This window comes from Tamandua tetradactyla, chromosome 12 (genome assembly GCF_023851605.1).
Source record: "Tamandua tetradactyla isolate mTamTet1 chromosome 12, mTamTet1.pri, whole genome shotgun sequence".
Taxonomy (NCBI): Eukaryota; Metazoa; Chordata; class Mammalia; order Pilosa; family Myrmecophagidae; genus Tamandua; species Tamandua tetradactyla.
The window spans coordinates 6,739,163-6,753,790 of record NC_135338.1 but is presented as its reverse complement, the minus strand read 5'-3'; the positions used below and the strand labels follow the sequence as shown (position 1 = coordinate 6,753,790).

The window sequence follows — 14,628 nt, the reverse complement described above, 5'->3', positions numbered from 1 at the left end:
TCCTCAGATAATTGCTTCTCTCCCCTTATCTGTAAATGATGGAGGGGAAGAAACCACCATTAACACTTAGTGAATGGCAAAATTGCAGAGGCTTAAGGAAGGATTTATAACTCGTGATTGGATAGTCAGGAGCCACATTTTGGGATTGCCGCTTAATCCCTAATGGCACGCATCAGGCTCTTTGGGGGAAGTTGAAAAGCAAGAATTAAAGAAATTAGTGACAAAGGAAAATACAATAAATTTCCTCACAAGCCAGGGATTTGGTTAATCCTGGTGGAGTAATGAATCTGACTCAAATAAGTTCTATTTTTTATGTACTTCATGATGCATGGTGCCCCTCTGTCATAACAGAAATCATATATTGGTGATGTCTTTTTCCCTTGGCTCTGATATTTTAACATGGTTCTCCTATGTCATAATAAACCATGTTATTATATTTATAATTTTAATTATACTTATATTAAATATTACATTTAAAATATAACATTATGTTAACTATTATATTTCTAATATTTATAACCATGTTATTAGGTTACATTTATTATCTGCTATGATAGTAAACCATGGTAGCTAAGAAAGAGGACCATAAAATAAAAATAAAGAACATAACACAAAATTAAAGTCTAGACTCGGTTATCAGGTAATTTTCAAAATCTGTAGACTCAGTATAAGAAAGATAATTTTTTTTTATTGCTGAGGGAACACATTTTGTTTAATCATCGAAACATAAGCAGGCTTAACTACAAAATCAACAGAACTGAATGTAGACAATTCACCCTAAGTATTAAAGGCCAATTATTCAAATTGAAGTCAATGTGGAGAAAAGCATTGTTAAAGTCAGAAAAGACTGCAGTGGTTCTCAGACTTCAGTGTACAGAAGAGCTTCCAGGGAACCTTGGAAATATGTAAGTTCTCAGGTATGCCTTCAGAGATTCTGATTCAGCAAATCCATTTTGAAGGCAAAGAACCAGAGTTTTAAAGAAACACCCCAGGTAATTCTGATACTTCGTGGTTCACACATTGAGGTTTGGATGAGGGTCCTAACACAGATCTTACTAATTTATTATTTTGTATTAGAACAGTTGTCAGTTTACAGAAAAATTATGCAGATGGTCTAGAGTCCCCATATCTGACACCCCCCCCCCCCCCCCCCCCAGTTTTCCCTATATTATAATTTTGCAGTGTGGTACCTTTGTTACAGTTGATGAAACAATGTTATTATAATTATTCTATTAGGTATAGTCCATACTTTACATAAGGATTCATTCTTTGTGTTATACAGTTCTATGTTTTTCTTTTGATTTTATCCTGGTAACATATATGCAACCTAATTTAATTACATTCACAATGTTGTACTATTGTCACTACCACCTATTCCAAAACTTTTCATTACCCCAAAAAGAAACTCCACATTTATGTGTTAACTCCACATTCTCCATCCACATTGGATCTCTGGTAACCTGTGTTCTAGTTTCTGATGTTTTGAATTTGCATATTCTTATTATTTAATATCAGTGAGATCGTACAGTATTTGTCCTTTTGTGTCTGGTTTATCTCACTCCACATGGTGTCATCAAGATTCATCCATGTTGTATCATGCATCCAAAATTCATTCCTTTTTGCAGCTGAATTCTATCCCGTTTTATGTGTATATTATATTTTGTTTTTCCATTCATCAGTTGATGGATATTGGATTGCATCCATCTTTTAGCAATTGTGAATAATGCTGCTATGAACATCGGTGTGCAAATACCTGTTTGAGTTCTTGCTTTCAGTTCTTCTGGGTATATACCTAGTACTGGGATTGCCGGGTCATATAGTGATTGTATACTTAATTTCCTGAGGAACTGCCAGACTGTCTTCAACAGCAGCTCTACCATTTTAAATTCCCACCAACAAATGAATGTGTTCCTATTTCTTCACATCTTCTCCAATATTTGTAATTTTCTATTTTTTAAAGAATAGCCATTCTAGGGAGTGTGAAATGGTATGTCCTTGTGGTTTTGATTTACATTTCTCTACTGGCTAATTATGTTGAGCATGTTTTCATGTGCCTCTTGGCCATTTGTATATCTTCTCTGAAGAAATGTCTATTCAAGTATTTGCCCCCTTTTTAAATAGGATTGCGTGTCTTTTTGTTGTTGAGTTGTAGGATTTGTTTATATATTCTGGATAGTAAAACTTTATTGGGTCTGTCAGAGGAACGTAGCCCTGCCAGTTTTGGGATATTTAGCTCCAGAACTGTGTGAGAATAAATTTCCATCGTTTTTAGTCACTAATGTAGTTAAATTTGTATTTATGTGTTATGGCAACCCTAGGAAACTAATATACCAGTGCTGGTATAGAGGTCCCACCGGGGACCCTGCTGCCTTCTGTTTTTCTGCCCAGCCATCTTTAGTGTGGACTTATTGTCTCATGGTCATGAGATGGCAGTCCCATCTCCTGGATGGTGTCTGCATTCCAGGCTGGAAGAAAAGGAAGATCAAAGAGTACTTTTCCTGACCTTCTTCTGGTTGGTAAACACTTTGGTCCCCAAAGAGACCACTGCAGTGGTGGTATAAGCTATGGCTTCTGGATGGTGCAAAAGGCATAGGTTAGTTTAGTCTGCCCCTATTTTAAGGTATTTCCCTGAAGTACACTCCATAGCTTCCTATTAACTTTCACTAGCCAGAACTGAGGTTTAGAAATGTAATATATATGTATATATATTATATTGGGTAAAAAAAAAAGTTGGAGTTTTATTTGTAAAGGGGAGGATGGATATGGGGTAAACAATCAGTAAACTCTACCATGGGCAAGTTTGCCAATCTCCAGGTAATGGGGGTCTTTTCTGGAAGTTGGACAGTGAGAGGCTGAGACTGGCTGGTCTGAGCTGCCTGAAAGCACTAAATGAGGAGCAGAGAATTCTTCTTGACCATTCCTTGGTGGCTAATATTTTCATATCATTAAAGGGGCCAACCTATATGGTAAAGGAGCTTCTGTGGCCTGTTGACCTAACTTTGTGAAAGAGGAATTTGCTTTTGATGAAAATGGCAAGTTCTGTCCTGTGACTCCAAGTATTGCCAACTTGGATCGCTGACGTTCTTATTTAAATCATCTCTTTTTAACAGTTTCTTTCAAAACAGCATAATTTTTCTAGTTTGTTTTCTTTAAATTAGAAAATAAAGCAATTAGAGCATAGCTACCCAATTAGGTTGATACGGTTGAAAGCGTGAAGGGTGTCCATTTTCCTCAGCTGTAGGGGTTTAGAAAGAACCGAGTGTGGCTAAGGAGTTTGTGTTTTTAGAATTAAAGCTCTACGTTTCTTAGTCAGCCTGTGGTTAGTAAACATTCCAGTCTCCAAAAAGGACACTGCAGTGATGATACAAGCTCTGGCCTTGTGATGGCTGGACAGGAAGCAAAAATGCCCTACTACAGGTGGCTGCTGTTGATCCCTCACAGACTCCATTTCCTTTTTTTGACAGCCATCTATTTTGTTGCAGAAATACTCTCATGAAACAGGATTTCTTGAGCCAAGCTTTTGCATAAGGTGTTCTCACTGGGGCAGGGGAGGGAATCATTTGGCAATTCCTGGAGACATTTTTGGTTGTCACAACTCAAAGAGGGGGTGTTACTGGCATCTACTGAGTAGAGGCCAAGAATGCTGCTGAATATCCTACAATACACAGAACAGACCTTACAACAAATTGCCTGGCTTTAGTGTCAGTAGGACTGAGGTTAAGCAACCCTGGCGAAAACGAACAAAGACTTTTTTATTGTATAGTATAACATATATACAAAGCAAAGAAATAAAAAAGCAATAGTTTTCAAAGCACTCTTCGAAAGGTTGTCACAGGATAGATCCCAGAGTTTGTCATGGGCTACCATATGATCCTTCTAGCTGCTCCAGAATATAGGAGGCTAGAGGGCTTAAATACTTTTTTATCATCACAATTGACTTTTCTTTTTTTGTGAACATCTATACAAAAAAGTTATAAATTTCCAAGCACAGCACCACAGTTAGCTGTAGAACATATTTCAGACTTTGACATGAGTTACAATTTCACAATTTTAGGTTTTTTCTTCTAGCTGCTCTAAAATACTGGAGACTAAAAGAGATAATTAATTTAATGATTCAGCATTCATATTCATTTGTTAAGTCCTATCGTCTATGTATAACTCCACCATCACCTTTGATCTTTCCATTACCTCTCATTAGGGTTGTTTGGGCTATGACAAGTCTAAATTTTTGATATTGGAAGGGTCTGTCACTGATATGGGGTAGGGAGATGGAACTGTCTGATGTTCTGGAGAGGTTGGGCTAGGTTTCAGGACTTAATTCCTTTTAAGACTAAAAATAAAAACCCCTTAAATTAAGAAAGCAGAACTAAACACAAAACCCTTTTCCTATTATCCTTCCAAATCTCCCATCAAAGGCAAAAATGGAGCCAAGCTGGCTGCTAATTATGGATGGAATGAATATTTTTTTGTCTGAATGAGGAGGGTTCTTCTTATATGTTAGATGGTATCTGGTAAGGTTTTAAAAAATAAATCTAATATTTTCACAGTGTTGTCTTGCTTGCCTTTTTTGTATAGGTTTTAAATTGAGCACATTAGATGTTGCCACGAGTTTCTGCATTAGTCAGCCTGACAGGACTTCCTGGGAGGGGAGTGGCTGAAACCAGCCTGTCAGCTCTTTTGACAAGTCCCAGACTATTCCCTGACCATGGAGAGGGGGTGATTTGTTGGCTATTTTGTGTGAATGTAATACAGGATTTTGAACCAGACACTTCCTAATTATTATGAATACATCAGCACTTATTCGTCAAAGGAGTGAAGGCTGTTGCACGGTTTTTAAGAAAACTTATGCAGTGTCATGGACTTAATGGTGTTAATTTATATTGTGGGTATTTTTTTCTTTTTTGTTTCCATTTGCTGGCCCCCTTAGTTCATGTCAGAGTGAGGATCTGTTAAATAGGTTAACTTAAACACATGGAAGATAACATTACTGTTTGAAGCATTCCAAAAAAGCATGGGAAGGCTTCATTTCTTAAGCTTCAGTTAATTTACATTAAAACTCATATTCCAGTAAGTTGATTGCATCACAATTAAGTGCATCAAATAATGTTTCTTGATAGTTTTCAAGTTACTTCATCACTTTTCCACTCCAGCTTTTGCCCATAATCCTTCAGGGTTAGTAGACAGACAACTCAATCAGATGCTTATTTATAGTTTTACTTGATGATGCTCTTAGGAAAAATGTTGGTGAAAGCATCTGTGGAGAACCTAGTCCTTCACTGCCTAGGAGGACTAACCACATAAGAAAACTCTTATGGTTCATGTTTATCCCTCTTTCAGGCACTATTTGTATCCAAGCTTTGAACACAACCCCAAATTAAATAGATAAGTTTTTTTATTCCCTGAGTATTGTTATTTACATAATTGTCTGGACCTTGGAATTTAAGCTCATAAAAGCCAATATGTAAATGTCCTTCTTGAGATTTTTAAAATTGTAAATGATCTTTGGCTACACTAGAGCATTTGGTTTGCTGGAAAGAGAAGTCTATCAAATGTCTCCTTTTGCCTGTAAAATATAACTGAGGAGATTGGCTGACTGCTTGGTGATTAAGTCTGAATTCTCTTGGGTCAGACTTAAGTCTGTGAGTGTCTCTCACCCATGGTGAAGAAATGCAAATATATGTAAGCCTATGGAAAACTGTTCTTCTACCAATTTAAAAATATGCAAAATTGATTTTGCTTGTTTCCTAGCTCTAAGTGGATGCAACTTTTATTGTTTCTCCTCCCTCTCTTCTTCCTTTCTTGTTTCCCACCATCTCTGCTAACCTATTGACCTGATGCTGAGTGAATTCCTAGCCTTGAAAAAATAAGACTATTAAATACTCCTTCTATTTACAGGGGGACTTGCTGAGCCAAATTGCAGCTCTACTTATAGAAGCAGTTATACCTTGGAGGTTTTGGTTTGATAAGAAAGCTTTCTTAAAGTCCCTAGTATTTTGTGGCCTGGGGTTATTTTAGAAATTCCCACTTGGAACATTTACAGCCCCAATTATTTGGAAGTGAATGAAAACGTCTGTACTAATTTAGGACATCTATTCTCCAATTAACCACCAAAGGTCTGCATCCTAATCCCTAAGATCTCAATTAAGGAAGATTTTCACAGCTAGAGCCATATAAATTGGGCAAGTCATTTAACCTCTATGGGCTGTTTCCTTATCTATGATATTAGAGAAATTGCACTAAGTAACCTCTAATATTTCTTCAAGGTCTAAAGTTACATGATTCTGTGATTTCTTTTTCCATATGCATGCTATCCGCTGTTGAAGTGAAGTTGAAGGTCTGTAGCACACATCAAAAGTAAATAAAGTCCAGTTTCCAGACTCAAGATCAAATCCCAGCTCCTCACCACTTATTTGCTGTATGAATTTGAACTACTTATATAGCTCTCTGAACTGGGTTCTTTTATCCAAGAAATGGGGATAGTATTACGTATCTTTTAAGATTCTCATGAGAATCAAAAGAAATAGGTTATAAGGTGTCTTGAATAGTGCCGGACATAGAGCAGATACTCAGTAAACGAGATTTATAATAAAACTTAAATTCTCTGATTTTTTCCTGAGTTTGTAAATCATTCCCCCTCAAGTAGATATTGGTATGGCTGCCTCTCTTTATTAAGAGAGGGTCAAGTGGGACAAGGTGAAATCCAGCCCAAGGGATCTGCTTGCTGCAGACAAAACTTCCTCATTTTTCTCATTAGGAGCTCTTGGCAGCAAAAGCAATTTGGGATTTAACCAGAAAAAGCTACTAGCCAGATTGATTCCTGTCAAAGGCTCCATGTCAATAAACATTTACAAGAAGTGAAGCTTGATAAGTGTGGCCCCATTCCAAGAAATGTGTGGCAATGGCAGCTTTGTGTCTGATGTGAAGATCTTTTGAGGTTATTTTTCCATTCTATTTAAGTTTCCCTCCAGTATAGAAGTAATTGAAACCAAGTGCTTAGGAGGAATTTTACTTATAGTGACACTGACTTATTTTAACCAAGGAAAATAGTAACAAAGGAAGAGATTTTTCCTTCATAACAAGACATCTTTCCTTCTGCACTTGAGGCTTAAAAATCCTTGCTTTTTTGCTGAGAATGAACCTACCATTTTTCATGCTGGTCAAACATAGCTGAGATTTATTTTGGGCACAAAAAACTTTACTTGTTCAGGTTTTATTATACTGATGGAATCTTAGAATTCTGGAACTGAAAGGGAACTCAGAAATGATTGTCTGAGTTCTTCTCTTTCTCCCGCTTGTATGTGAATAGGGTGGGCCATGTCAAGCCAGAATATCCAATGCTAACAGCTATGTTAGTCTAGAAACCGGAGCCCGAAATAGAGAGTGGTCTTTGGGGATGAGCCAAAGTCATCCTGTTAGAAGAATCAAAGACAAAACAAGAGAGTGGCTCCGGATAGAGGCAAGAGAAGAAAACCAAGCAGGAGCTGGAAGAAAGCAAGGAGGGTTCTGGACAATTGCCCCAAATGTAATGTATGTGCCTTACATTTGGTAGGTGCCGAGGGTATGAGAAAGTCAGGTTGGCTTGAAAATCGAGGCAAACAATAAAGCCTAAATCCTTCTTTATTTAGAAGCAGAAACTGCTGCTCAGAGAAGTTAAGAGATAATGCTAAAATTGACACAGCTAGGGTGGGTCACAGTGGCTCAGCAGGTAGAGTTCTCACCTGCCATGCTGGAGACCCAGGTTCAATTCCTGGTGCCTGCCCATGTAGGAAAAAAAAATTGACACAGCTAGTCAAGAACAAAAAGGACTAGCTCTGGGGTTTCTAGATTTCTTGTGTATCTCTCTTTCTGTAATTCATTTTGGGTTTTCTTTGGTGTTTACTTCATGGGCCCCTATTTGTACTGTAATATTTTATTATAATGATTCTGAGTTTAATTTAGATTTCTTGTTTAAGGTGAGTAGTAGATGCTATTCTGATAAGGGTAGCCAAATTTTATAGCAAGCAAAAGTTATAAACAGTATATACTTAATAACCTATCACTTCAGAAATAGGTTCTGTGCAAAACACTGTATTCATAAAGATGAAGTGAGAGTGAATTTAGGACTACATTGCAGAATAAGATAAGTTTTTTCAATTTCCCCCATCTTGCCTCTATGATTTTTTTAAGAAAGATTTCATTCTGTTTTCTTTTATGATTCTGACAGCAAGGGTGGGTTATAGAAAATTACATTAGAATATTTTCTCTAAGGCATTTGTATTAATTATATATGTAAAACTTAATGCTAACAAAACGTTTTGCATTTTAAAATAATTCAGGGAAGTATGGTTAAACATAGAATTTATACATGTGATTATATCCTATTTCTTCTGAAATGTCATGCAAATGAGAAGGATATTAGGAATTAAAAAGGGATAAACCTAACGAGCAAAGATTGCAATATGAGGCAACACCACCCAATGAGAAATGTATATAAAATTTGGAAGATGGAAGCAGATGAATGAGCAGAAACTGACTTAACAGAGTGGAATGGAGAATGCTGAAATCCAATGTGAGCAGACAGAAAAGCTGACAAGAAGCATGCCAATTTGTGCAGCAGTATCCTAGAAGAGCTAAAGAATTGGAAGCACTGGCTGAAGGCAAAGATGAGGGATAGTGTTGAAAACAGATTGGTTGAAGTCATCTCCAAACCCTGGTTACTTCTTGGTTATAAGAGTTGACAAATTTCCTTTTCTAAAAAAACATCTACAGTGATTCAGTTCGTATTTTATGTGGGGCTGTGTCTCCACACAAAAATTGAATCGGGAAAAATGCTTATTTTGGAATTAATTCAGCCAACATTTATCTACTGTGCCGAGTTGATGATATAAAGGTGACTAAGCTCCAAACTCATTCCCTTCTGAATCTCAGAATCTAACTGGGGAGACAGACATCCCAGCTAATTATCAATATGGCAGAATGTGCTAAGGGCAGTGAGGCACGAACTATCATAGGATCACAGAGGGAGAAGTCATGTCAAGCCAGTAGGAGGCAAGGAAGGTGTCAGAGAGAAGGGGACATTAGACTGGATCATGAACGATGTGTGGATTGTGACTGGTCAGGGAGAGGCTTTCTAGAAGCAAAGACCCAGCACCCTCAAAGAATGTTTCTGAGAATATTGAGTCAGATTGCTACTGATCAACAATGTAAAGCATATTTGCATATTTTAGGAAATAAGTACACAAAGGCTTATATCATGAAATTGATATAGAAATGTATTACACTGGATTTGGAGATGAGAAAATGGTTGAGTTTTTAGTTTTCTCTCAGGCCATTGTTCTAACAGTACCACACTGTTCAAATGTAAAGCTCTAGAGAAATGTAAGGAATTATTTTTATTGCTAGTGTGTTGCTGTTGCTATTATCATTTAGTCAGGAGGGCTTAAAGGGCTCTTCTAGGATGAACAGAGAAGGTCAACTGAGACTTACAGTTGACCTTCTCTGGGGGAGTCATCCTCTGAGGGCATCATCCCCTGGGTATCTCAAACCTCACTTGACAGTGTCTCTACTGATGGAACTATCAGACATCGCTAAAGCCTTGATGGAGAGATCTTGGCGTGCTGGGGACTTAGTAGGCTCATTAGGTCACAGCGTTTGAGAGGAGCCCATTGAGGAGGTCAGATTGGTCATAACTCCCAAGGCTCCATCACATGGTGTAATGGGGATTAGTAATAAGAAGTCAGTGAACTAATGAGGTCCCATGTATGCTATTGGTGGCTCCCAGAAGGTAAGGGCTGCGGCATACTTAGCTAGCTTGGTCCCCCCTTAACCCTGTGTGGTAAACTGGCATATAGAAGTAAATGGTACCCTTCTTATTGGTAGAAGTTAATGATAATGATGTTCTCACCATTTTATCAGTGTAGCCACTCTATATGCAACTAATTACTGAATAGCTTCCATGTGCCACATACTGTTATTTGAATTTTTTAGCTTTTAAAAACCCACCTGCCTTCTTGGGTCCTGTGAGTTTTGTGACAATGAACCGTTTCCTAAATCATCTTGCTGAAAGGCCCTTGGGTCATGGGTAACATAGACTTAAGTCACCATCTTGCGCTTGCCATATTTTATGATTTAAAAACTTATTATTTGACTGTTAAGTTCTGAATTTTATTGGCTACTTATAATGATTTATGTTCTACTTATTTACCTAACCATTTGGAGTTATAAGAGTTGTTTTATAAGCATCATAACTTACTGGCCTGGATTAAGTATCCATTTTTAAAAGTTCCTAGTATTTGCTGCAAATCCAAAACTTAACAAGCACAAGGTTTATTTTGAAATCACAGCAGTGAAATTGTATGGCTCTCAATGCCCATGAAAGAGATTTTCCCCTGCATTCTGGACCACAATTTATTATTGTTTAAATCAATGCATGACTCTTAGCATACCAGCCTGTACTTTGGGTCATACGGACTTAACCTCAGAACAAAATCACTTTGTTCAATGAAAAACAGGGCCCTTCCAGTGCTCTGGATCCCTTTCTGTGTATTCCATAAGAAAAAAAGTTTATTTAACTGCATGATAACCTCAAGCATAATTCCTCATAGAAGTAAACCTGACAAACATCTTACTCACCCTGCTTCAGAATGGAGCTTAATGTCAGCTTCCCTGTTAACTCCTGCAAGTCAGGCAGGACTTCCTAAAACAGCTTTGGCACAGTACTCTAAAAGACAACAACCCAGAATAAGAAGAGGAAACAGTTTCTCAATAAAACAATAAAAATACAAAATTCTCATATTTGTATAAAGTTCTCTTATAAACATTCTCAATTTTACCCTTTCAGTAGTGCCTAGTCTTACATGATGTTATACTGCCGTGGTAGGCTGAATTATGTACCCCAGTTTAGACACGTTCTTAGTCTGTGTCCTTGTGGGTATGAACCCACTGTCAATAGGGCTTCTTGGAGATGTGATTTTGAGGTAATGCATGTCTTAGCTGAATGAGGGTGAGCCTTAATCTGGATTACTGGAGTCCTTTATAAGCAGAAGAAATTAAGATATAGTAGGAGAGGAAGCCACAGGGAGGGTCGGAAGCAGGAAGTTAGTGAGAACCTGGAAGAGAAAGGAGAAAACATTGCCACATGATGGGAAAGCCAAGGAATCCCAAGAATTGTGGCAAGCCAGTACTGGATCTACTTATCATAGGAGGCAGCCTTTAGCCTCCAATGCCATGAGTCAATAAATTTCTATTGTTTAAGCCAACCTGTTGTATAATGTTTGTCATAACAGCCTGACAAATTAACTACTAAAAAAAGTTTTCTAGAATTATGTGAATGATTTCATTTTTAATTCCAATAACAGCAAGGTAGTTAGGTAAGCAGGGTTTTAAAGTGTTTTGACATGTTGTAGTGCACCTTCCCTTTTAATAAAGACATTTGTCCAGTATTTTGAGGTCATCTTAGAGAGGGAGGTGCTCCTTCTTAAGGTTTCACTATGTGATTTTAGAGGTGATTGAGTTCACCCTGGCATAATATTTTGTAATTTTGCTTGGTTGAGGGTGTCTAAAGATATTTAGGAAAGATGATTTTAAATAAATTTATATCCTTGGTTAAATTTCTAGATATTTTATTCATTTAATTTCTACTGTAAATGGAATTTTTTTCTTGATTTCTTCTTCCAATTGTTCATTGCTAATGTACAGAAATACTACTGATTTTGAGGTATTGATTTTGTGCCCTGCCACTTTACTGAATTCATTTATTAGCCCTAGGAGCTTTGCTGTAGATTCTTCAGGATTTTCCATATTTAGGATCATGTTATCTGCAAATAGGGAAAATTCTTTGACCCACTGATTGTTTAAGAATGTGCTATTTAACATATATGTATTTATTTGTGGATTTTCCAGTTCTCTGCCTGTTATTGCTTTCCAGTTTTATTCCATTATGGTCAGAGAAGATACTTTGTAGAATTTCAATCTCATTAAACTTATTGAGACTTGTTTTGTGACCCAATATGTGGTCTATCCTGAAGAATGACCAATGCGCTCTTGAGAAGAATAGACATCCTGTCGTTTGGGAATACAATGTTCTATATACGTCTTTTAGATCTTGTACATTTATCATATTATCCATGTTCTTTGTTTCCTAATTGATCTTCTCTATCTATTGATGTGAGTGTGTATTAAAGTCTCCAACTATTATTGTGGAGGTGCCTATTTCTCCCTTCAGTTTTGCCAGTGCTTCATGTATTCTGGGGCACCATGGTTAGACACATAAGTATTTATGACTGTTATATCTTCTTGTTGGATTGCTCCTTTTATTAATATAAAGTATCCTTTTTTTCTTGTAATAGCTTTTGGCTTGAAGTTGACTTTGTTGGATATTAGCATAGCTACCCCGGCACTTTTGTGGTTACTATTTGCGTGGAATGTCCTTTCCATTTGTATTAGTTTGCTAAATGTTGTCAGAATGCAACATACCAGAAATGGAATGGCTTTTAAAAAGGGGATTTATTATATTACAAGTTGACAGTTCTAAGGCCATAAAAATGTTCAAAATAAGGCATGCAGAGAAAGATAAGTTGACTCAAGAAAGCTAATGTCTCTCACGTGGGAAGGCATGTGGCTTTTGTCTGCTCGTCCTTGTTCTCAGTTCCATTGCTTCCAGCTTCTGATGCCAGTGGTTTCCTAACCATCTGTGGGTTTTCACTTAGCTCCTCCAGGACACAACTTTGAGTTTTTGTGCCTTCAGAAGGCACATGGTGATGTCTGCTTGGCTCTGCATCTCTAAATATCTGTGTCTAGGCATTTGCTCTCTCTGTTGGCACTCCACCTGTCTCCAAATATCTGTGTCTCTGTCAGCTCTGAAGCAACTCTGTTTGCTAATAAAGACCCACCTTGAATGGATGGTGTCATATCTCCATCTAGTCAAAAGGCCATACCCACAATTGGGTTGTTACATCTCCATGGAAACAATCCAATCAAAGTTTTCACCCCACAATCCTGAATCAGGATTAAGAGAAACATGATAGCCAACACAAGATTGGATTAGGAAAAAGGACATGGTTTTTCTGGGGTACATTGCTTCAAACTGGCAAACTATCCTTTCACTTCCAATCTAACTGTGTCTTTGGATCTAAGGTGATTTTCTTGCCAACAACATATAGAGGGATCATGCTTTTTCATCCATCCTGCCAATCTGTGTTTTTTAAATTGGAAGTTTAATCCATTAACATTCAATGTAATTATTGTAAAGCAATACTTCAGTCATTCTGTCCTTTCATTTTTATGTCATATTTTTGGGGGCCTTCATTTTCCTTTTTTGTAGCTTCCTTATAGTTGCTCTTTTGTCATGCATCTGATTAACTCCTTTCTCGTTTCTGCTTTTGTATTTTCTTAAATACTTTCTTTGTGATTACCTTTGGGTTTATATTATACAAGCTGCATCTATAGCCTACTAATTTGAAGAGATATCAACTCTGCCTCAGTAGCATATACATTCTCTGTGTCTTCATTTTTTTTTTTTAATAATACTCCCAGCTGCTCTCTGCTGTCTTTTCTTTTCAACCTCTAAAACTCCCATTAGTAATTCTTGTAGTAGGTCAGGTCTTTTATTGACAAACTCTCTGTTTCTGTTTATCTGTGAATATCTGTAAATTCTCCCTCATTTTTGAAGGACAGTTTTGATGGACAGAATTTTTGACTGGTAGTTTTTCTCTTTCAGTACGTGAAATATATTATAAATAAATCTCACCCCAATGGTTTTTGATGAGAAATTGGCAGTTAGCCTTATTGAGAAACCCTTGTGTATTAGTTTGTTAATGCTGCCAGAAATGCAATATACCAGAAATGGGTTGGCTTTTTTTGGGGGGGGGGGCATGGCCAGGCACCAGGAATTGAACCTGGGTCTCCAGCATGTCAAGTGAGAATTCTGCTACTGAGCCACTGTCTCACCACCCTTGGCTTGGCTTTTATAAAGGAATTTATTATGTTACAAGCTTACAGTTCTAAGATAGTAAAATTGTCCAAACTAAGGCATCCAGAGAAAGATACCTTGACTCAAGAAAGGGCTGATGATTATTAGGGGTTTCCCTGTCAGCTGGGAAGGCACATAGTGATGTCTGCTAGCTTTCTCTCCTGGCCTCTCATTTCAAAGACTCCTCTAGGATTATTTTCTTTTTGCATCTCCAAACATCTCTTGTCTGTGTCATCTCTGAAGCTTTTTTTCAAAATGTTTCCCCCTTAAAGGACCCCAATAAGTGACCCACCTTGAATGGGTGGAGATCCATTTCCTTACACTTTTCCCATTCTGGATCCTGTACTGTCTTGACAGCAGTTAAATTTAACCACCTCTACAACCAACTCATTAGGCTAAGCCCTTCATGGAAACTACCTAATCAGAAGGTTCCGTCCACAATTGGGTGGGTCACATCTCCATGGAAACAACTTAATTAGAAAGATCCTACCCAACAATATTGAATCAGGATTAAAGAACATGGCTTTTCTGGGGTACACAACAGTTTCAAACTGGCACACCTTGTATGTGATGAATAGCTTTTCTCTCGCTGCTTTCAGAATTCTCTCTTCATCTTTTGGCATTTGACATTCTGATTAGAGTGTGTCTCAGCATAGGTCTATTAGGATTTATTCTGTTCA

At 37.4% G+C, this 14,628-nt stretch overlaps 1 protein-coding gene and 1 long non-coding RNA gene across 12 annotated transcripts in view; one reads left to right on the top strand and one right to left on the bottom strand.

Moving 5' to 3' along the window:
* Positions 1-14,352, bottom strand: part of LOC143651756 (uncharacterized) — an 85,730-nt gene extending 71,378 nt beyond the window's left edge. For both annotated transcript variants that reach the window (XR_013160197.1, XR_013160198.1), the window contains exons 1-2: positions 14,241-14,352; positions 10,612-10,699 (exon numbers count right to left, since the gene is read on the bottom strand). This is a non-coding gene — a long non-coding RNA (uncharacterized LOC143651756). The remainder of the gene's footprint in view (positions 1-10,611; positions 10,700-14,240) is intronic.
* The window catches only part of DACT1 (dishevelled binding antagonist of beta catenin 1), a 337,604-nt gene that overhangs the window by 77,157 nt on the left and 245,819 nt on the right, over positions 1-14,628 (top strand). The gene's annotated exons all lie outside the window — the stretch shown is intronic.